The sequence below is a fragment of the Leptonychotes weddellii genome, chromosome 4, assembly GCF_054177405.1.
Source record: "Leptonychotes weddellii isolate Sample4059 chromosome 4, ASM5417740v2, whole genome shotgun sequence".
Lineage (NCBI taxonomy): Eukaryota > Metazoa > Chordata > Mammalia > Carnivora > Phocidae > Leptonychotes > Leptonychotes weddellii.
In genome coordinates, this window is record NC_138372.1 from 32,621,770 (window position 1) to 32,643,665 (window position 21,896).

A 21,896-nucleotide genomic window follows, 5' to 3' on the forward strand; every position below is an offset into this window, starting at 1 on the left:
GAAAAGATTTATGGACATGTATGGTAGCAGCAGCTATACAACATTATGGATGTATTTAATACCACTAAACTGTATACTTAAAAATAGTTACATGGTAAATTTTATGTTATGTGTATTTTACCACATCAAAAAATTTTAAATTAAAAAAAGGAAGGAGAAATTAAGACAGTCACAAATAAAAACAGAATTCACTGCTAGCAAATCTGTTCTGTAAGACCAATAAAGTGAGTCCTTTAAACTGAAATGAAAGGACACTAGATATTAATTCAAATGAACCCAAGAAAAAGAGCACTGATAAAAGTCACTATATAGGTAAACACAGAAGGCAGTATAAATGGATTTTTGCTTATATCCTGTATTGTTAAGATAGCAATACTACCCAAACTGATCTACATATTCACTGTAATACTTGTCAAAATCCTGGCTATCTTTTTTGGAGAAACTGACAAACTGATCTTAAAATTCATATAGAAATGCAAAGCACCCACAATAGCCAAAACAATCTTGAAAAAGAACAAAATTGGAAAACTCACATTTCTCAATTTCAAAATTTACTATATAGCTATAGTAATCAAGACAGTGTGATACTGACATAAAGACAGTATATATAAATATATAAAGGCATATATTTAAATAGAATAGAATTGAGAGCATAGAAATCAACTCTTACATTTATGGTAAACTGATTTTCAACAAGGGTGCCAAGACAATTCAATGTGGAAAAAAAAATCATCTTTTTCTACAAATGGTACTGGGAAAACTGGATATTCACATGCAAAAGAATAAAGTTAAACTACATCCTCATGCCATACACCAAAATTAACTCAAAATGGACCATAGACTTAAATGCAAGAGCTAAAACTACACCACTCTTAAGGAAAACAAAGGAGTCTCTGTGACCTTGGGTTAGGCAATAATATCTTAGATATGACACCAAGAGCAAAAGCAACAAAAGAAAAAAAATAAGTAAATGGACTTCATCAAAATTAAAACCTTTTTGACTTCAAAGGATACCATTAAGAAAGTGAAAAGACAATGCACAGAATGGAAGAATTTTTTGTAAATCATATATCTGATAGGGAAATGTACCCAGAATATATGAAGAACTCTTACAGCTCAACAATAAAAAGAGAAATCAATGTTGGGACACCTGGGTGGCTTAGTCGGTTAATGTCCTACTCTTGATTTTATCTCAGGTCATGATCTCAGGGTCCTGACCCCGCTTGGGCTCCATGCTGGGTGTAGAGTCTGCTTGAGATTCTCTCTCTCTTCTCCCTCTGCCCCTCCCCCTGCTTGTGCTCTCTCTCTCTCAAATAAATAAATAAAATCTTAAAAAAAAGACAAGTCAATGTTAAAAATGAGCAAAAGATTTGAATAGACATTATCAGGTATTTGTGTATCTTCTTTGGAGAAATAAGCACATGGGAAGATGCTCAACATCATTAGTCATTGAAAAAATACAAATCAAAATCACAGTAAGAGACCACTTCAGACCCACCAGGATGACTAATTTTTTTTTCTAGGATGACTAATATTAAAAGACAGCCAATAATGAGTATTGACAAGGATGCGGAGAAACTGGAACTTCATAAATGCTGATGGAAATGTAAAATGCTGCAGTCACTTCCAAAAACAGTCAGCTTCTGAAAATGTTAAACACAGAGTTATCATATTCACCCAGCAGTTCTACTCCTAGGTATCCACCCACGAGAAATGAAAACACATGTCCAGCTGAAAACTTATATACAAGTGTTCATAGCATTATCATTCATAAGAGCCAAGAAACGGCTACAAGCTGAATGTTCATGAGCTGAATAAACAAATGTGATCTAGTCAAAGAATGGAATATTTGGCACGAAAAAGGAATAAAGTACTGCTATAACATGAATGAAACTTGAAAACATTGTGCCAAGTAAAAGAAGTCCATCACAAAAGACTACACATATTGTATCACTCCGTAAACATCACATGTCTAGAAAAGACAAATCCATAGAGACAGAAATTAGATTAATGGTAGCCAGTGGGGGAGTATTGAGAGTAACTGCTTATAGGCACTGGGTTTCATTTTTGAGTGAAAAAGTTCTAAAATTAGTGATGATGGTTGTACATCTTTGTGAATACACTAAAACCCACAAAAGTATACACTTTAAAAAGGTGAATTTTATGGTATTTGAATTATATCTCAATAAAGCTGTTATTTTTACTGAGAGAGAGAATCTTAACAAGAGCCAGCGAAATAAAGAAATATTACATACAGAAGAATAAAGATAAAAATGACAGCAGCTTTCTTGACAGAAACAATGCATGCCAGAAGAGAATGGAGAAACATCTTTATAGTACTGAAAGTGGTGGTGGGCGGGGGGGAGTCAACTTAAATTCTATACCTAACAAAAAATATCTTTCTAAAAACAAAAGTGAGGGGCTCCTGGGTGGCTCAGTCGGTTGAGCGTCCAAGTCTTAATTTTGGCTCAGGTCATGATCTCAGGGTTATGGGATCAAGTCCTGCGTCAGGTTCCACACTGAGCATGGAGCCTGCTTGGGATTCTCTCTCTTTCTCCCTCTCCTTCTTCCCACTCAAGCATTCTCTCTCTAAAGATAAAATAAAACCTTTAAAAAATAAATAAATAAAAGTGAAATACTTTCACAGCCTTAAAAAAGCTGAAAGAATTCAGTAGCAGCAGAAATTTTAAATGAAGTCCTTAGGCAGACGGAAAATTATAGCATATGGAAACCTGCATTTACACACACAAAAAAACAAAGTGCACTGGAAACTGTAACAATGTAGATAAATTTAAAAGATTTCATTTTTTATTTAAATCTCCTGAAAATAGGGGCACCTGGGTGGCTCAGTCAGTTAAGCATCTGCCTTTGGCTCAGGTTATGATCTCAGGGGTCCCATGATCCCAGAAAATATAATTGTTCAAAGTAGAAACAATAACAAAAAATTTATCATATGTGAAATATAAGAAAACAAGAGTGCAAAGGCTGGTAGGGAAGAAATGGAAATATATTTCTTTTAAAGATTTAATTTATTTATTTGAGAGAAAGAGAGAAAGAGCAAGCACGAGCGGGGGGAGGGGCAGAGAGGGGAGAAGCAGGCTCCCCGCCGAGCAGGGAGCCCAAGGACACAGGGTTTGATCCCAGCACCCAGGGATCATGACCTGAGCCAAAGGCATAAGTTTAACAGACTGAGCCACCCAGGTGCTCCAGAAATGGAAGTGTATTGTAGAAACGTTATAATACTATAAGTGAAGTAGTATAATATCATTTGAAAGTAGACTGTGTTAAATTAAAGATATGACCAGATGTTGGCAAACTATAATTTGCAGACCAAATCTGGCCTGCTCCCTGTTTTCATAAATAAAGTTTTATTGGAGGGAAGCCTGGGTAGCTCATTCGGTTAAGCGTCTGCCTTTGGCTCAGGTCACAATCCCAGGATCAAGTCCCGCGCTGGGCTTCTTGCTCAGTTGGGAGTCTGCTTCTCCCTTGCCTGCTCTGCCTGCCGCTCCCCCTGCTTGTGCTCTCTTTCTCTCTGACAAATAAATAAATAAAATCTTAAAAAAAAAAAAATTTTATTGGAACATAGCCAGAGTCATTCATTTACATATTGTGCCTGGCTGCTTTTGTACAAAAATGGCAGAGTCAAATAGTTATGACAAAGATAGTATAGTGCACCAAATCTAAAATATTTACTATATGGACCTTTATAGAAAAAGTTTGTTGGTCTCTGGTGTATACTATACACCCTCAAACAGGCACACAAGGAATTACAGGCTAATAAACAAAAAAAGGAGATAAAATGGAAACATAAAAGATATGTAATCCAAAAAGAAGGCAGAAAAATAAGAAAAAGAGAACAAAATACAGACGAGACAAACAGAAAACAAACAGTACTTGGTGGATTTGATCACAACTGTATCAACAATATTCAGTAAATGGTCTAAATATCCTACTAAAAAGGCACAGATTATCAGGTTGGATAAGAAAGTAAGACACAACCATATGCTGCCTTCAAGAAACCCACTATATAGGGCGCCTGGGTGGCTCAGCTGGTTAAGCGACTGCCTTCGGCTCAGGTCATGATCCTGGAGTCCTGGGATCGAGTCCCGCGTCGGGCTCCCTGCTCTGACCCTCCCCCCTCTCATATGCTCTCTGTCTCTCTCATTCTCTCTGTCTCAGATAAATAAATAAAATCTTGAAAAAAAAAAACCCACTATATAGACATAAATAGGTTAAAACAAAATGATAGGGATTCTGGAGCTGGATAAGATAGGGTAAGCACACTTCATTCTATCACTCCTATTGAATGCAAATACAAAACCTTAACAGAATGCATGGAGTAGTATTTGAGGACTCTGAAAAGTCATTATTAGCAGAAGGACTGGGGAAGACCCGAATTCCAACATATCTGGGTTTTTTTTTCCCCTCTAGTATCCTAAAGCCTGAATTTAACACATAAAAAAAAATCTAGCAGTGAAAACTGGGGTACACCTAGAGACAGCTCCAAGAGAAGCCCTTTTTCTGGCTCAGAACAGGAAAGGGAACTCCTAATACTCGGAGAGTGTGAAAATCCCCCATTTTTTCTCTTTCTTTTCTCCATTCTCTCATACCCAAACCCCCAGGCAATCCCATAGTGGCAGTATGAAGGCAGCAGCCGCAATAAGTGCTAATAAGCAGTGGTGATAAGAATCATCAAAGCTGGGGCACCTCGGTGGTTCAGTCAGTTAGTAAGTGCCTGTGTTCGGCTCGGGTCATGATCTCGGGGTCCTGGGATCGAGCCCCATGTTGGGCTCCCTGCTCAGCGGGGAGTCTGCTTCTTCCTCTCCCTCCGCCCCTCCCCCCGCCTTGTGCGCGCGCGCGCTCTCTCTCTCTCTCAAATAAATAAATAAAAATCTTTAAAAAAGAAAAAAAGTTAAAATTTATCAAAACTTAAGCACACACTTATAGACTATACATGGTGCCATTTGCAGTCGAGAGAAATGCAAGCAAATGTAAAGATATCGTATTACATCATAGCTGCATAAAATTAACTGTAGTGCATATGTGCTACTGTAATAATTTCATAGCCACCTCCTGTCGCTCTTGTGGTGAGTTCAAGTGTTGAAAGCACCTACTTAAAACACCATGTGACACTAATCATCTCAGTGTGAGCAGTTTGTTTCTCTAGTAAATTGCATGTGTTGCAGTAAAAAGTGATCTCTTGTGGTTCTCACACATTTTTCATTGTGTTTAGCGCAGTATCATAAAACTTGAGTTAAAACCATGGGACCCACATAAAGTGCCATTAGTGATGCTGGAAGTGCGACCAAGAAGCAGAGAAAACTCATGACTTTTTTTTTTAAGATTTTATTTATTTATTTGACACAGAGAGAGAGAGCACGAGCAGGAACACAAGCAGGGGGAGTGGGAGAGGGAGAAGCAGACTTCCCGCGGAGCAGGGAGCCAGATGCGGGGCTTCATCTCAGGACCCCAGGACCATGACCCGAGCCGAATGCAGATGCCCAATGACTGTGCCACCCAGGCGCCCCAAGTCATGACATTTTAAGAAAAAGTTGAATTGCCTGACATGTACATAGACTGAGGTCAGCAGCTGCGGTTGCCTGTCACTTCAAGATAAATGAATCCAGTGTAAGGACCACAGTAAAAAAAAAAAAAAAAAAAAAGATAAGGAAATTCATGAAGCTGTTGCTGCAGCTATACCAACAGGTATGAAAACACTGCACTTTTTGCAAAATATATTTTTATCTCATATTGAAAATGCAGCTTTTATGTGAGTGCAAGATGCTATAGGAAAGGCATAACTATAGTCTCTAATATGATTCCAGAAAAGTGAAGTCATTATAGGACAACTTAAAGCAAAAGGAAGGTGAAGGACCTAAACCTGGAGAATTTAATGTCAGCAAAGGATGGTTTGATTTTAGAAAGAGGTTTTGCCTAAAAATGTCAAGAGAACAGAAGCAGCAGACAAGTTCCCAGACACCATTAAAATAATCACAGAGGAGAAAAGATATCTGCCTGAACAGGTTTTTAATGCAGACAATGTGCCTTTTTCTGGGGGGGAAAAATCCCACAAAAGACATTTATAAGTTAGAAAGAGAAGCAAACACCAGGATTTAAGGCAGGAAGAGATAGGCTGACTCTACTGTTTTGTGCAAATGCAGTCAGGTTTATGATCAGGACTGCCCTTATCTATAAAGTTCCTAACCCCTGAGCCTTGAAGGGAAAAGATAAACACCAGCTGCCAGTCTTTTGGTTATTCAACAAGAAGGCTGGACAACAAGAACCCTTTTTCTGGATCAGTGCTTTGTCCCTGAAGTCAAGAAGTACCTTACTAGTAAGGGACTGCCTTTTAAATTTCTTCTGATATTGGACAATGCCCCTGGTCAACCAAACCCCATGAGTTCAACACCAAAGGCATCAAAGTAGTCTACTTGTCTCCAAACACAACATCTCTAATACAGCATCTAGATCAGGGGTCATAAAGACCTTTAAGATTCATTATGCACAACACCCTATAGAAAAGATTATCAACACGAAGGAAGAGGACCCCAATAGAAAGAACATCATGAAAGTTTGGAAGGATTACAACACTGAAAATGCCATTGTTCTTACAGAAAAAGCCATGAAAGGCATCAAGCCCCAAAAAATAAATTCCTGCTGGAGAAAACTACATCCAGATCTTGTGCATGACTTCACAGGATTTACAACAGAGCCAATCAAGGAGATCATGGATATGGAAAAAAAAAAAAAAAGGTGGGGGGATGAAGGGTTTCAAGATATGTTTCTTGGAGAAATTCAAGAGTTATGTGACAGCACACAAGAGGAATTAACAAAAGACAACTTAATGGAGATGAGTGCTACTGAACCGGTGCCAGACAATGAGGAAGAGGATGTAATAGAGTCCAGAAAACAAACTGAAGTTAGACATCTGGCTGAAAGGCCAGATTTGACTTCATTTATATCATGGACCCTTGTATGATACAAGCACTGAAACAAAGCAAATGGTGGAAGAAGGATTGGTACTACATAGATACATTTTTAGAAAAATGTAAAAGCAAAAAAGTCAGACAGAAATTATGATGTATTTCTATAAAGTTATACCAAGTGTGCCTGCCTCTCGTGCCTCCCCACCCACTTCACCTCTTCTGCCTCTGCCACCCCTGAGACAGCAAGACCAATCCTTCCTCTTCTTTCTCCTCAGCCTACTCAACGTGAAGATGAAAATAAAGGCCTTTATGATGATCCACTATTCCAGTTAATGAACAGTAAATAATCATCATGCTGTACAATTAATAAACTTATCTGTTGTGTATGTGTGTATCTTTGTGTGAACATCTAATAACTGTACAGAAAGAACTGTATGAGATGGTTTTGTGTCAGCGGCAGCAGCGCCTAAGTATTCATCATGTAGAACAAACACCATGTGCAAGACTTGTATGGAAATAGCCTATCCTTACACAAGCATAAGGTGAGTGATATTTAATAAAAAATTAATAATGTGTTAGTTTTCTTACTGTTTTAAAACTTTGCTTTCAAGATTAACATACAGTTTAAAGATCTCTCTCTCCCCACCCCCTCCCCAAATTGGGGAAACTGTATCACCTATCATCACAGGTAAGTGGTTTTTTAAAAATGTAACAATGTTTCCAATACTGTATTACGAATATGACTGTAATACTGTATGCCATAAAAATTTTATAACGATTCATTCATTAGCATATAGGCTACCATGAAGCAATCATGTTGATTACACTAAGCTACCATAAAAAGCAATCATATTGCTGTTTCTTTGTTACCAAACATGAATTGTTATACTTGTAAATAAATATGAATTTCTTTTTTTTTCAAGATTTTATTTCTTTATTTGACAGAGAGAGACACAGCGAGAGAAGGAACACAAGCAGGGGGAGCGGCAGAGGGAGAAGCAGGCTCCCCGCCGAGCAGGGAGCCCGATGTGGGGCTCAATCCCAGGACCCGGGACCATGACCTGACTCGAAGGCAGACACTTAACGACTGAGCCACCCAGGCGCCCCAATAAATATGAATTTCTTTTTCACATTACCTTTTCCATTTTTGATGTCTTGTGTGACTAATACAAATAATATCTACAGTGTTTTGTATCATATAAGACAACATTGATGTAGGTACTGACAGACAATTCATTTTGTAAACAGATGATGTAAGCTTACAGTACCAATATAGTACAGTACTGTAAATGTATTTTCTCTTCCTTATGATTTTCTTTTTTTAAAAAGATTTTATTTATTTATTTGACAGAGAGAGAGCGCACAAGCAGAAGCAGCAGGTAGAGGGAGATGCAGGCTCTCTGCTGAGCAAGGAGCCCGATGTGGGACTTGATCCCAGGGTCCTGGGATCATGACCTGAGCCAAAGGCAGACACTTAACCGACTGAGCCACCCAGGCGCCCTCTTCCTTATAATTTTCTTAATAACTTCTTTTCTCTAGCTTACTTTATCGTAAGATACAGAATATAATACATATACAAAATACATGTTAATCGGCTATTTATATTATCAGTAAGGCCTGCAGTCAACAATAGGCTATTGTTAGTTAAGTTTTAGAAAAGTCAAAAGCTGTAAGTGGATTTTTGACTTTGCAAAAGTTGGCACCCCTAACCCTCAGGTTGTTGAAAGATCAACTGTAATTGTCAGATCACTATGTTGTACACCTGAAACTAATAATATACTATACTTCAACTAAATATGAAAAAAAATAAATAATGGGAAAATCTCCAAACTTTTGAAGAGTTTGAAACACAAAAACAATAGAGAAAAATCACTGAAGCCAAAAGCTGGTTCTCTAGAAGATTAATAAAAAAAGATAAACCTCGGGCGCCTGGGTGGCTCAATTGGTTAAGCGACTGCCTTCGGCTCAGCTCATGATCCTGGAGTCCTGGGATCGAGTCCCGCATCGGGCTCCCTGCTCAGCAGGGGGTCTGCTTCTCCCTCTGACCCTCCCCCCTCTCATGCTCTCTCTATCTCATTCTCTCTCTCTCAAATAAATAAATAAAATCTTTAAAAAAAAAAAAAAAAAAGATAAACCTCTACCAAGACTGACAAAGAAAAAAAGAAGACACAAATTACCAATTTTAGGAATGAAAGAGGTAATATCACTACAGACCATGTAGACATTAAAAGGATTATGAAGAATGATTAGGGATAATTCTACACACACAAATCCAACAAACTGGATTAAATGAATGAATCTCTCAAAAATTCAAACTACCAAAACTCACCAGAGATTAAATAGGTAACCTGAACAGTTCTATATTAATTAAAGAAATTAAATGTGTAGTTAAAATTCTTCTGGGGGGCGCCTGGGTGGCTTAGTCAGTTAAGCATCTGACTCTTGATTTTGGCTCAGGTCATGATTTCAGGGTTGTGAGAACAAGCCCCAAGACTGGCTCTGCGCTGGGCATGGAGACTGCTTAAGATTCTCTCTCTCGGGCGCCTGGGTGGCTCAGTTGGTTGAGCGACTGCCTTCGGCTCAGGTCATGATCCTGGAGTCCCGGGATCGAGTCCCACATCGGGCTCCCTGCTCAGCGGGGAGTCTGCCTCTCTCTCTGACCCTCCCCCCTCATGCTCTCTATCTCATTCTCTCTCTCAAATAAATAAATAAAATCTTTAAAAAAAAAAAAAAAGATTCTCTCTCTCTCTCCCTCTGCCCCCCTCCCACTCTCTTAAAAATAAATTAAAGAAAGAAAGAAAGAAAGAAAGAAATTCTTCTGAAAAATAAATCTCCCAAGAACAGATGGTTTCACAGGCAAATTCTTCCAAACATTTAAAGAAGAAATAACACCAGTTTTATATAATTTCTTCCAGAAAACATAAGTAAAAGAAACAGTTCCAAGCTCATGTTATGAGGCCAGCACTACCCTGGTACTAAAACCAGACAAAATCAGATAAAGGAAAGAAGGAAGGAGAAGGGAAAGAAGGAGAAAAGAAAATAACAGACCAATATCCCTCATGATCATAGACACAAGAATTCTTATCAAAATTTCTGCACATTGAATCCAAAATAACATACCACAACAAAGTTGGCTTTATCCTGTAAATGTAAGGCCAGCTCAATATTTGAAAATCAATCTACATATTCCACCATATTAATAATCTAGATTAAAATATATGATCTTATGAACAGATACAGAAAAAAGCATTTTGACAAAACATAACATCCATTCGTGATTAAAAAAAATAATAATTAATAAAAAAAACCTCTTGGGACACCTGGGTGGCTCAGCTGGTTAAGAGTCTGCCTTCAGCTCAGGTCATGATCCCAGGATCCTGGGATCAAGTCCCACTCAGGCTCCTTGCTCAGTGAGGAGCCTGCTTCTCCCTCTGCCTGCCGCTGTCCCTGCTTGTACTCTTTCTGACAAATTAATAAAATCTTTTTTAAAAATGGGAAAGTTAAAAAAAAAAAAACTCTTAGCAAACCAGGAATACAAGGAAATTCCCTCAACCTGATAAAGGGTATTATCTACAAAAACTCTCCAGCCAACATCATCCTAACTGATCAAAGATTCAATGCCTTCCTTCTAAGACCCAGAATAAAGGAAGAATATATACTTTCACCACTCCTATTCAGAATCATACTGGAAATCTTAGCTGGTGCCACATGGCAAGAAAAGTGATATAAAGCCTACAGACTGAAAAGGAAGAAATACAATTATCACTTTTCAAAGATTACATGACTGTCCACATAGAAAGTCCCAAAGAATTTACAAAAAACTCCTAGAACTAATAAGTGCCTTTAGAAAGGAGATGGTTTACAGGTCAACATATAAAATTCAGTATTTCCTTATACTAGCAATGTATAAATGGAAAATGAAATTTAAAAAAATAACCAATTATAAAAACTTCAAAAAAATAAAATACATAAATATGAGTCTAACAAAACATATACAGGATCTATATGCTGAAAACTACAAAAGAGTGATGAAAGAAATCCAGGAAGACCTAAAGAGAGATACCTACTGCTGTTCACAGATTGAAGACTCAACACAGTAAAGATTTTAATTTTCCCAAAATTGATATATAGGTTTAATATAATACCAATCAAATTCAGCAGAATCTTTTAAATTTAGACAATCCAATTCTAAAAGGAACTGAACAGCAAAAATAATTCTGAAAGGTAAAAGTTAGAAGAATCACACTAACTGATTTGAAGACTTACTATAAATAGGGTGCCTGGGTGGCTCAGTCAGTTAAGTGTTGGCCTTCGGCTCAGGTCATGATCCCAGGGTCTTGGGATTGAGTCCAGCATCGGGCTCCCTGCTCAGTGGGGAATCTGCTTCTCCCTCTCCCTCTGCCCCTCCCCCGTGCTCATGCTCATGCTCTCTCTCTCTCTCAAATAAATAAAATCTTTAAAAAAGAAAAAGACTTACTATAAATATAGTAATTAAGACAGTAAGGTAATGGGATAAACACATAAATCAATGAACACAACAGAGAATCTAGAAATAGATCCACACAAATATAGCCAATTGATTTTTGACAAACATGCAAAAGCAATTAAATGAAATAAGAATAGTCTTTTCAACATATAGGGTTGGACACTGAACATCTTCTATATGAAAGAAAAAAATGAATGACCTAAACTTCACCTTTTGTACAAAAAATAATTCAAAATGGATTGCAGACTACATATAAAATGTAAAAGTATAAAATTTTTAGAATAAAACACTGAACATCTTTGTGACCTGGGGTTACACAAAGAGTTTTTAGATATGTCACCAAAAGCATAATACATAAAAAGAAGAAACTGATAAGTTGGACTTCATTAATATTAAAAAAATCTTTACTCTATCAAAGATACCACTAAAAAGATGTAAAAACAAGCCACAGAGTGGGAGAAAATCTTTGCAAAACACATATCCAATGAAGGACTTACACCAGAATACATAATGAACTCTCAAAACCACAATGAGAAAACTCAATTCAAAAATAGGCAAAAGATTTGGACACCTCTCTGAGAAAATCTACAAATAGCAAGTAACCACATGTAAAGATGTTTGACATTATTAGCCCTTAGGGAAATGCAAATTAAAACTATGATGAGATACTACCACATACTAATGAGAATGGATAAAATTTAAAAATATTAACAATACCAAGTGCTGGTAAGGATACAGAACAACTGGGGCTTTCATGTGTTGATGGTGGGAATGCAAAATGGTACAGGCACTCTGGAAAGGAAAAGCATTTGGCAGTTTCTTACAAAGCTAAACATATACTTACCATATTACCGAGCAATCCTACTCCTGGGATTTCTCCCTAGGGAAATGAAAACCTGTTCATCAATGTTTATAACAGTTCTGTTCATAATTGCCAGAAACAATCCAAATGTCCTTTAACAGGCAAATGGATAAACAAATTGTGGTACATCCACACAAAGGATACTAGTCAACAATAAGAAGAAACAAACAATAGATACATGTAACATTTCAGAGAAAATACCAAAGGCATTATGTTGAGTAAAAGAAGCCAGTCTAGAAAGGTTACACGCTGTATGATATTCTCAAAAAGACAAAACTAAAATGATGGAGAATGGTAGTTCCAGGTGACTTCTAAGTTGTGATTATACAAGGGATGACATGAGGGAGGTTTGGGGGGTGATGAAATTGTTCTGTATCTTGATTATGGTACCAGTTACACAAATCTATATACGTGTTAAAATTCATAGAGCTGTACATCAAAACAGTCAACTTTTTTACTGTAATATTTTCTAAAAATTTTCTTAAGGGGAAAAAGAGAAGAGGAAGACCAAGTAAAAGAGACTGAGAAGTAGGTGCCAATGAGGTAAGAGAAAAACTAAGAAAATGTCTATCCTGGAAACCTTGTGAAGAAAATAAATCAAGGATGAAGGAGTGATCAAATACTACTATGATAGCAGTTATCAGTACTACTGATAGTCAAATTAGACAAGGACTAAGAAATGACAATTAGCAATGTAGAGGTCATTGGTGACTTTGATGAGGACAGACTGGGAATAGTATAGTCAACACTGGCTGAAATGGGTTTAAAAGAAAATAGGAGAGAAATGGGGAGTTAACAAGTATAGAAACCTCTTAAAGTTTTGCTACAGATAATAAAGAAATAGAACAATAACTGACAGAAATTAACAGAGTTTAGAAAAGATTTTTTTTTTTTTAATTTATTTGCGAGAGAGAGAATGAGAGACAGAGAGCATGAGAGGGAGGAGGGTAAGAGGGAGAAGCAGACTCCCTGCTGAGCAGGGAGCCTGATGTGGGACTCGATCCCGGGACTCCAGGATCATGACCTGAGCCGAAGGCAGTCGCTTAACCAACTGAGCCACCCAGGTGCCCCAAAGATTTTTTTTTTTTTTAGAGGCAAGAAATAAAAGTATGTTTATCTGATAATGGGAATATCCAATAGAGAATGAAGTTGATGATGCAGTCCAGATTATTTTGCATACAGCTTTTCTAAGCACTTACACTATTAACTTTGTTCACACACAAACACACATACACATACACACACACACACACACACACACACCATGTGGTAACTAAAAAGTAGCAGGCAAATATACCTGTCATCAAGGACTTCTTTGATTTTAAATGTATATAAATAACCCTGTTTCCAGGCTTCATGGATATTATATACACACAACTGCAAATATACATACTCATACTGATTATAAGCTCCCTAAGGGCAGCTATTATGTCTTAATTATCTCTGCAGTCCTGGTAGTTAGGGGAGTATACGGAACAGTCTGTATTCAAATAAAAATATTTGCTAAATGGATAAAGTATGTAGTAAGTCAGTCAGACTTAAAAAAAGGGATTTAACTCTATTGGTCTATTATAAATCAACTTACTTTCCTATGAATATCTGATACAGCACAAATTAATTCCCTGATTTCCCTCTCCACTCCTGACCCACAACATGATCATCCTTGGTCCTATACCACTCAATTTCTAGTATTAACTATAAACCTAGCTGAATTTTTCTGAGTTTTCACTGCTATAATATAGAGTCCTTGGGCATAAATGAAATGTTTTGGATAAGATGTCATCTTTTTTTATTAATACAGGTTTTATTATCTTTAATAAAAAAAGATGAACATTATCAACTTCAGAAAGGGTTAAATATACCTAAAAACCTAAATTCTGTGAGAAATTCTAATTCAAAACATAGCTAAACTTTCTAAGTAGATACCAGTTTACATGAAATGTCATATTGAAGAAATAATTTTCGTATATAAACCCCACTCCAATCACTACAAAGAAAAGGGGGGAAAAATATATATATATATTGCAACTTTGCCAGCTTCACTAGTAAATGTACAATTACCATCACAGGAAAGGTCCCTGCTTTGCAGAACTCTACATGCATTCAAAATAGTTCTAAGAAAGGCCTCTAATCTGTTCCATTGTTAGTCAAGTGGTTTATACATGCAGAAAAAGAGAAAAGAAAATCAGTTAGATGTATATAATATGGAAAGAAAAAATGGGGACTGAAGAAATCACCTCAACAACTCTTACTTTGCTCCGTTCCAAAAATCCCTTCTTATTATTACCCCTTTCTCATTCCTCCCTCCCAAAAGGGCGGGGGGGGGGGGGGGAAGCCAGGACCCTTGCCAAACCCCACAAAAACCCTTAGGCCTCTCTCAGGCATGCAAATGTAATTTTCTACCCAGACAACACACTCCCTTTTTAATGAACTCCAAAAACAATCTGTGAATGCCCACAGAAGAGAAAAGAAGAAAATTGCAATGAAAGAAAATACAAACAGAGAGATGTGGGGGGAGGGTCAAGATGGATATGGCAAGTCCAGAGTTTAAATAGACATAAAAGATAATGAAGGTGAAGGGACTGTAATCAAACAAAATGGTCTGCAGGCTGTCATTTCATACAAATTAGAGTCAGAGAAATATATGAATATTCACTTGAATAAAAATCATTCATTACAGGAGTAGTCCTTCAAGTAAAAAGATCTCTGTCAAGGCCTAATGTGGCTGTCACTCTTTGTTCCATTTTGTAATTTAAAAACAAAACCAAAAAAAATTTTATGTAAACAAAAAAGAGAAAAAATAATTTTACATATGCACCCATCTCTAAAATAGTCAAGAGCAGGAGCAAGTTTCTTCATGATATAACCAAATACTATGTCAAAATTAGATATTCAAAGAATGTTAATAAATGACAAGAGACACTTCAGTCAGTCACATGATTCAGGATCCCTCCAGATGCACATTATGATTCAGCTTTGAACAGTAAACAGAGTAGGCCACAGGGTAGGGTGGGAGGACTTGAAGAAAAACACAATGCAGGAAAGGTCATCAAAATGAAAACTGTCTTCTTGCCTTGCAATTTGAAGAGAAGTTTTATTGAAAAAAAAAAAAACAGCTTTAAACCAATTTAGGCCGAAATAATTACAACATTTTACAATCCAACCTCTTAATGATGAATAGAATTCTTCTCCCTGCTTAAGGATCAAATTGGTTGGGCTCTACACTTGTCTGGCACCATGCTGTGGGCTATTTCCTTTAATATATAACCAATCAAAGATGTATTCAGGCTTTTGTGAGATCCAAAGCTTTGCTAACTGCATATTCTAGAGCATATGAAGTTTCTCTAAAAGGAGCAGACAAAGCTATATACAGTGATAGCCTCCCTTGGACAGCTAATTTTCAGTGGCCTCTCCTTTCTTAAAGGTAGACACTGAACCCTTTTATGACACCAAATAGACACTTTTTCTTATAATACAGTACTTGTCCTGTAATATTTATATTAACTTTTTCTCCTGTCAATTTGTATCAACATACCACAAGATCACAGCTGCTTAGGAGAGTGACAAAAGATAACAAACTCTTCAAAATACCTAATTGTTAAAAACACAGTAATCTACAAGTACTAACTGAAAGATAATACTACCTTATCAGACTTAATGATAAATGCCATCAACTGAATATACAATTTAGCACAGATCTTTATGGGGTGACTATGCCAACATAAGGCATACTAAACCCCTATGCCACATTGTTAAATTTATGATTTATAGGTGAAAGTAATGTTACATATTGGTACACATTACATAGCATTATCTAATAAGTAAAAGACAGAACATAAAAGCCTTTTAAGACCTTTCTAACAAAATTCATTAAGGTAACCAAGTTAAATCAAATATATAATGTGAAAGAACACATATATTAACAGTATTACATGAGTTAAATCTTGCTTTCATTTATCTGTAACAGGTGCATCACCCAGGACACCCACATGGGAGTACAAACACAAATATTTGTTCATATTAAAAAATGACATGTATCTTTGTAATAAATCTATTTCAAGTTTATTACATTTTTTACAAAACAACACTGTGTCCACTTCCCCCTTAAAATCATGTGAAAACACAAATTAATGATATTATAACTTTTAGGCTACCATAAAAAGCTGCTATAAAAAAACTCATTAAAAAATGTTTGGGTTGGGGTGCCTGGGTGGCTCAGCCAGTTAAGCATCGGCCTTCGGCTCAGGTCATGATCCCAGGGTCCTGGGATCAAGCCCTGTGTCGGGCTCCCTGCTCAGAGGGGAGACTGCTTCTCCCTTTCCCTCTGCCATTCTCCCCACTTGTGCTCTCTGGCTCTATCTCTCTGTCAAATAAATAAATAAAATCATTTAAAAAACATTTGGGTTTTAAGATTTCTTTATTCCAGAGAGAGAGAGCACATGAGCTAGTGGGGGGAGAGGGGGGCAGAGAGGGAGAGAGAGACAGAGTCCAAAGCAGATTCCACACTGAGCACAGATCCCAACACAGGGCTCAATCCCACAACCAGAGTTGAAACCAAGAGTTGGACACTTAACTGACTGCGCCACCCAGGCGCCCCTCATTAGAAGATGTTTAACATCACTGATCATTAAGAAAATGTAAATCAAAACCACAGTGTTCATATCCCCTATAATGCCCATAATCAAAACAAAAGAATATAACAAGTGTTGACAACAATGTAGAGAAAGAGAAACCCTTCTGCATTGCTGGTTGGTATGTAAAATGGTGCAGCCAATGTAGAAAACAATTTGGCAGTTCCTTAAAAAGTTGAACACAAAATTACCGTATGACCCAGAAACTACACTCCTTGGTATATACCCAAGAAAAATAAAAACATATGACCACCCAGAAACTTGTACAGAAATGTTTATAGCAGTGTTATTCATAACAGCCAAAAGGTAGAAACAACCTAATATCCATCAACTGATGAATGGATAAACAAATTGTGGTATGTCCATACAACGGAATATTATTCAATCATAAAATAAAAAGGTATGATGCTACAACTTGGATAAACTTGAAAACATTAAGAGAAAGAAGCCAGACACAAAAGGTCACATATGGGATGATTCATTTACATGAAATACCCAGAATAAGCAAATCCCGAGAGACACAAAACAGATTAGAGGTTTCCAGAGGATAGGAATGACAATTTAATAAATACAGGGTGTTCTCCTGGGGTGATGGAAAAGTATCAAAATATGAGAAAGGTAGTGGTGCACAATTCTGTGAATGCATCAAAAGCCAGTAAGTTACATACTTTAAAATGATTGTGTTGTGTGAATTTCATCTCAATAAAAATAAGTAAAAGCTCTTATATTTTTAAAAGGACAAAATAGTACATAAATGTAATACGCTATATGCTCTGGGAGGAGAAAGAGAGAAAGAGGAAAGTAAAATAAGATCATTAACTATGGTAAAGGTAATAGTAAGATTCAAAGGATACCATTTAAAACTGACAAACCAGAGGGGTGCCTGGCTGGCTCCGTCGGTGAAGCCTGTGACTCTTGATCTCAGGTTTGTGGGTTTGAGTCCCACGTTGGATGTAGAGATTACTTAAAAATAAAGTCTTTAAAAAAATTAAAAATAAAAGTGACAAACCAAAAAGTAAAAGACTAAGTTAAAAAAAATTATTGTAGGCATGATAAAAAGTATAAACATAAAGATAACCACTAGAATAAAAAATATATTTTTCATATGCCAAAAGAAATCTTAAAAGAACAAAGGCATAGAAAAAAGAAAAGTTTCCAGTATATAATACAGCAAATTAAAACATAATAATACAATAGCATTCAGATCAAATATGTCAGTCACATCAGTAAGTGGAAATGAGCTTAACATATATGAAAAGCCCACAGCAAATATCATTCTCAATGGGGAAAAACTGACAGCTTTTTCCCTAAGGTCAGGAACATGGCAGGGATGTCCACTATCACCACTGCTGTTCAACATAGTACTAGAAGTCCTAGCCTCAGCAATCAGAAAACAAAAAGAGATAAAAGGCATCCAAATTGGCAATGAAGAAGTTAAACTCTCACTTTTTGCAGATGACATGATACTCTATGTGGAAAACCCAAAAGTCTCTACCCCAAAATTGCTAGAACTCAAACAGGAATTTAGCAGAGTGGCAGGATATAAAATCAATGCACAGAAATCAGTTGCATTTCTATATAGTTACAATGAGACAGAAGAAAGAGAAATTAAGGAGTCAATCCCATTTACAATTGCACTCAAAACCATAAAATACCTAGGAACAAACCTAACCAAAGAGGCAAAGAATCTGTACTCATAAAACTATAGAACACTTAGGAAAGGAACTAAGGAAGACACAGAGAAATAGAAAAATGTTCCATGCTCATGGATTGGAAGAATAAATATTGTTAAAATGTCTATGCTACCCAAAGCAATCTATACATTCAAAACAATCCCTATGAAAATACCATCAACTTTTTTCACAGAGCTGGAACAAATAATCCTAAAATTTGTATGGAACCAGAAGAGACCACGAATAGCCAAAGGAATGTTGAAAAGGAAAACTAAAGCTCATAGCATCACAATCCCGGACTTCAAACTCCATTACAAAGCTGTAATCACCAAGACACATAGATAAATGGAACAGAATAGAAAGCCCAGAAATGGACCCTCAACTCTATGGTCAACTAATCTTCGACAAAGCAGGAAAGAACGTCCAATGGAAAAAAAAGAAAAAGACAATCTCTTCAACAAATTGTGTTGGGAAAACTGGACAGCCACATGCAGAAAAATGAAACTGGGCCATTTCCTTACACCACACACAAAAATAGACTCAAAATGGATGAAAGACCTAAATGTGAGACAGGAATCCATCAAAATCCTAGGGGAGATGACAGGCAGCAACCTCTGCGACCTTGGCTGCAGCAACTTCTTGCTAGACACGTCTCCAAAGGCAAGGGAAACAAAAGCAAAAATGAACTACCAGGACTTCATCAAGATAAAAAGCTTTTGCACAACAAAAGAAACAGTCAACAAAACCAAAAGACAACCCACAGAATGGGAGAAAATATTTGCAAATGACATATCAGATAAAGGGCTAGCATCCAAAATCTATAAAGAACTCATCAAACTCAACACCCAAAGAACAAATAATCCAATCAAGAAATGGGCAGAAGACATGAACAGACATTTTTCCAAAGAAGACCTACAAATGGCCAACAGACACATGAAAAAATGCTCCACATCACTCGGCATCAGGGAAATACAAATCAAAAATACAATGAGATACCGCCTCACACTGGTCAGAATAGCTAAAATTAACCATTCAGGAAACGACAGATGTTGGCGAGGACGCGGAGAAAGGGGAACTCTATTACACTGTTGGTGGGAATGTAAGCTGGTGCAGCCACTCTGGAAAACAGCATGGAGTTTCCTCAAAAGGTTGAAAATAGAGCTACCCTATGACCCAGAAATTGCACTATTGGGTATTTACCCCAAAGATACAAACGTAGTGATCCAAAGGGGCACCTGCACCCTAATGTTTATAGCAGCAATGTCCACAATAGTCAAACTATGGAAAGAGCCCAGATGTCCATCGACAGATGAATGGATAAAGAAGATGTGGTATATATATACACAATGGAATACTACTCTGCCATCAAAAAAATGAAATCTTGCCATTTGCAACAATGTGAATGGAACTAGAGGGTATTATGCTAGCAAAATAAGCCAATCAGAGAAAGACAATTATATGATCTCGCTGATATGTGGAATTTAAGAAACAAAACAGAGGATCACAGGGGAAGAGAGGAAAAAAATAAAACAAGGCGAAATCAGAGAGGGAGACAAACCATATAGGAAATAAATTGAGGGTTGCTAGAGAGGAAGGTGGGGGAATGGGGCAATTGGGTAATGGACATTAAGGAGGGACATGATATAATGAGCACTGGGTATTATATAAGACTGATGAATCACTGACCTCTACCTCTGAAACCAATAATACGTTATATGTTAATTGAATTTAAATAAAAATTTTATTTATTTTTTTTAAAGATTTTATTTATTTATTCATGAGAGACAGAGAGAGAGAGAGGCAGAGCAGGGAGCCCAATGCAGGACTTGATCCCAGGACCCCAGGATCATGACCTGAGCCGAAGGCAGACACTTAACCATCTGAGCCACCCAGGCGCCCAAATAAAAAATGTTTAAAAAAGGAAATGGGGGTGCCTGGGTGGCTCAGTCGGTTGGGTGTCTGCCTTCGACTTCGGTCATGATCCCAGCTCCTGGGATCGAGCCCTGTGTCGGGCTCCCTGCTCAGCTGGGAGCCTGCTTCTCCCTCTCCCTCTGCCTGCTGCTCTGCCTACTTGTTTCTCTCTCTCTGTCAAATAAATAAATAAAATCTCAAAAAAAAAAAAGGAAATGGGCTTAATTCGCTTATTGAAAGAGATTTTCAATTGGCTCATGAGAAAATCTAAATCTATGTTGCATATAAGATATACACCTAAAACAGATATTTAGAAATACTTTTTTAAAAAAAGGAATAAGCAAAGAAACAATAAGGAAATGGAAACAATAAGAAAGCAATCCTATTATTAGACAAAGTGGAATTAGGCCAAAATTATTAAATAAAACAAAATAAGATATTTTATAATGTTAAAAGCCAAAATTAAAAATGAAGACAAAACCCACCCATATAAAGAAGAAACACCAGAAGAAAAAATAAGAAATTGATAGAAACCACTAGTAGTAGAATGCTTTAACATACCACTTTTAATAATAGGTGAAGCAGACCAACAATAAGAATGCATATAGACAGGTGCCTGGGTGGCTCAGTCAGCTAAGAGTCTCCTTCAGCTCAGGTCATGATCCCAGGGTCCTGGGATCGAGCCCTGCGTCAGGCTCCCTGCTCAGCAGAGAGCCTGCTTCTCTCTCTCCCTCTGCTGCTCCCCCTGCTTGTACTCTCTCTCTCTGTCAAATAAATAAATAAAATCTTTTTTAAAAAAGAGAAAAAAACCCATAAAACATTCTGTAAAGATCAAAAATGCTTGTTCAAAGATGTACCTCACTCTTGCGGCGCCTGGGTGGCTCAGTCGTTAAGCATCTGCCTTCGGCTCAGGTCATGATCCCAAGGTCCTGGGATCGAGCCCCACATCAGGTTCCCTGCTCGGCCGGGAGCCTGCTTCTCCCTCTCCCACTCCCCCTGTTTGTGTTCCCTCTCTTGCTGTGTCTCTCTCTGTCAAATAAATAAATAAAATCCTAAGAAAATTAAAAAAATAAAAACAAAGATGTACCTCACTCTTAGGATGTTTCAACATCATCAAAATTTTAGTATGCCCTAAGTTAACATAATGAACACCAACAAACTTTTTTTTTCTGGAGCTAGACAAGTTGTGTTAAAATTCATATGGATGTGGAGAAAGGGGAACCCTCCTACACTGTTGGTGGGAATGCAAGCTGGTGCAGCCACTCTGGAAAACAGTATGGAGGTTCCTCAAAAAGTTGAAAATAGAGCTACCATATGATCCAGCAATTGCACTACTGGGTATTTACCCCAAAGATACAAAAGTAGGGATCCGAAAGGGTACGTGCACCCCGATGTTTATAGCAGCAA

The 21,896-nt window shown here is 37.2% G+C and overlaps 1 protein-coding gene across 1 annotated transcript in view; it reads right to left on the reverse strand.

The window, feature by feature from the left end:
* Positions 1 to 21,896, reverse strand: part of ZSWIM5 (zinc finger SWIM-type containing 5) — a 189,496-nt gene that overhangs the window by 126,040 nt on the left and 41,560 nt on the right. The window lies entirely within an intron of this gene.